The sequence below is a fragment of the Phyllostomus hastatus genome, unplaced genomic scaffold (genome assembly GCF_019186645.2).
Source record: "Phyllostomus hastatus isolate PE091 unplaced genomic scaffold, TTU_PhHast_1.1 phas_contig_1, whole genome shotgun sequence".
Classification (NCBI taxonomy): Eukaryota; Metazoa; Chordata; class Mammalia; order Chiroptera; family Phyllostomidae; genus Phyllostomus; species Phyllostomus hastatus.
Genome location: NW_025333498.1, coordinates 25,418,707 through 25,421,786, shown reverse-complemented (window position 1 = coordinate 25,421,786; position 3,080 = coordinate 25,418,707).

The window sequence follows — 3,080 nt, the reverse complement described above, 5'->3', positions numbered from 1 at the left end:
GAGCGAGGGGGGCCTTATAAACTTAACTGTACCCTACATTGGCTCTAGCTTTTAGTCCCTATTATTTCTGTACAGCTAAGGACAGACACAGAAATTAGAATCAAGGGTTCTCTGACATTGCAGATCTGTATTCCTAGTGACCATAAAATAGCTCTGCCAAATAGCCTTTGCTTTTACAGCTCTGTGGGGAGAAGAAAATAATACTAAGAGAAATTGGAGAGTTGTGATAGAGAGAGTCTTAGGCTATATAGAAAGTCCCATCAGTCTATAGAAGTCCATAAAAGAAATATACATATGTGTTCAGAACAAAACCATTCTTGTCAACAACAATAAAAGGAGTTTTGAAGGGACTGTATGTTGGCATTTAGCTGGATACAATTGAATGATTTCAGGTGCTGATTTGTAAACAACTTTAAAAAAGCTCTTTGTTGCTTTACAAAACTGAAGTGGTGTGATTCATCTGGGAATTCTGAACAAGCAAATATTTTTGTTAGACATGGCAGTGTTTTACAGGAATATGTTATCATCATTCATTTCAGTGCAAGTCCTGAGATGCTTTTACTTAACATATGAAGGGTTTGGCAAAGCATCCCACCTGAGGTACTCGAATAAGACCTATTAATATGAGAATTACATACAAACCCTCCAAGGTGTGGATAAGAGAATAAACTTCACACTCTGCATATGCAGCAGCTATATTAACATGATAGATTTTCAGTGCTCTGCAGGATCCATTACTGTGTTTTGGGCCAATAGTCCATGAATTTGAAGGATTTATGCAATGGACCATAACAGCTCCTTAGGTATGATTATGTCCCATCAGATGAAAAAATGTCTTTTTAAAACCTTCCTATTAACCTGTTTGCTCCATAGACCATAATCTTTTGAAGGTTAAATTATATACATAGCAAAATGGGCCAAATCACCTCATTTTGTATTTTAAAATGTATTTATGGTGAAAAAGCTCTCCAAAATGTGAGAGTGGATATTGTACCCAAAAGTACCATCAAATCAAGGTGAATTTTAAATGTGAGCAACAGACAGTACTTGTAATCGCTGCTAAGGAGAGAAATCTTGATCATCCAAATATAACACTTACTTCTTTCTGTACGATTTACATTCAAATCATCTAAAAATAGATCGACAAATATAATGTGAGTAGTCAAATAACATGAGACAGCTCTCAAGGCTCTGACAGGCACAAAGAATCATGATAAAGATGTAAGCTACAAACCAAATGGAAAAAATTGTTAAAAATACTTTATTTTCTCTATGTGTTATAAATAGCTGGTGTTTATTATATGAGAAAAATTTAGATCACATGAATTCTGAATTACTGATGTATTTTTTCCTTTTGCAAATACTGTTGTACTTAATAATCTGCAGAATACATACTAAGTGTTCAATGCATTTTAATTAATGTATCAATAGGACCTAAATTTAACATCTCTCTCAGGTAACAGGAGTCTTCTGGTAATACTCTTTAAACCATAAAAGCAACTAGAGTAAGGACTTGCTGGAGAGAAGGGCTTGATGATCGACACTGCTGTGCTCGTAATGGTGAACTGCAAGTCAGCCTCTCAGCCCCATGTACTTAGAGCCAGTCCTGGTAGAGAAATATGCTTTCTTTTCAAAGTTAAGTACTGATGACATGTACATGTTTTTAAGGTTTTGAGTGTATAAGCTAAGTTGTTCAATTAAGAATTGAGATAGGAATAGTAAATGTGTTAATGCGGATATAAGATTATCTATTTTTTCAGTCGAGTACCTTGGTGAATGTCTTTCTACTGCTTTCCTCACATGGTCTTCTCTTCCTTTGAATTCCTGTTAGTGGTATTCATTATTTTTTCATAAGTTTTGGAAAAGTACTTTTAAATTTTGGGGGAAATGGTAACAAAAATCTCAAGAGAAATAGAAAATATAGGATAAATCTAAAGAGTAATAGAAAATAGACACTGTGAGCTTTTCCTAAGTCATCTTCTCATTAATAAATATAGACATAGAAAGAATGAACAAAAAATGACTAGTATAATTATACCCTTTAGTTAAAAAATCTTACTTTTCTTATTTGAGTATTTTCTGTACCACACTGAATCTTTATCGGCATGAGGAGTGTGGCAGTACAATTTTACCATCTCATGGTATAAGTCTCCTTCAGATAGAGATCTGGAAATAATGGATTTGATTATAATATGGTTCCCTTCTAATCTGTATGCTATGCTGGCTATTTGCAAGCTTATGCATTATTAACTTTGTTGTGATAATTAGAAAGGCTACACTATTAAAGAGATTCTTACCTAACCTAAATATAAACAAGTGCATTCTTTCTAGACAACCAGCCAATAACAGCAAAATTAAAACAGGAAAAACCCAAGTGATGTTTTCCCTTCTCTTTTCCATACCTGGCATAAAAGAGGCCCATCTTTATTCAACTCAGCTATTTTCTTTAAAGATAGTAGTAGAGAGGCAGGATAAATTGCACTTGTGAAGATCTCCAAGACAACTTCCTCAGAGGGCCTCATGTCACAACTTGGTATGAAGATGCTCTCAAGCACTCTGCCTCCCTGGGGCATTTATGAACTGCTCTAGGGAAGCAGGTGTGGATAAGCAAGGCTGCATGGGTAAAATGCCTTGTAGATCTACTCTTTGGTTCACATACTCTAACTGGGGTTATGTAGAGACTGATACAAGCAGCATGAAGCTTCCAGAAAGAAGCCACACAAATCCCCTTTCCTCTCTTATTTTGGAGGTCTCTATTAGTGCCTTCCAAAAGGGAAAGGGAAAGTTACATTTAATGTTATTCAAACCTGCATTCTGACATTGGGGTAATATTCTTATTCCCTCTGCAAATGGCCACTCATATGATGAGGCAGTATAGTTTTTGGATTTTTGTTTTTGTTTGTTTGCTTGTTTTCTTAATATCCAGTTGTGACTGCTTGGTAAGGAAATGTCAATGGGCACAAATTTATGAATATTAAAGTGTTCTATTTTGACATTTGGCCTGAAACCATCTGTAAAGGGAAAGCTCTGCCGAAGAGATTTTAATTGATATTATCCCCTTGTAAAGCATTAATGGCAAA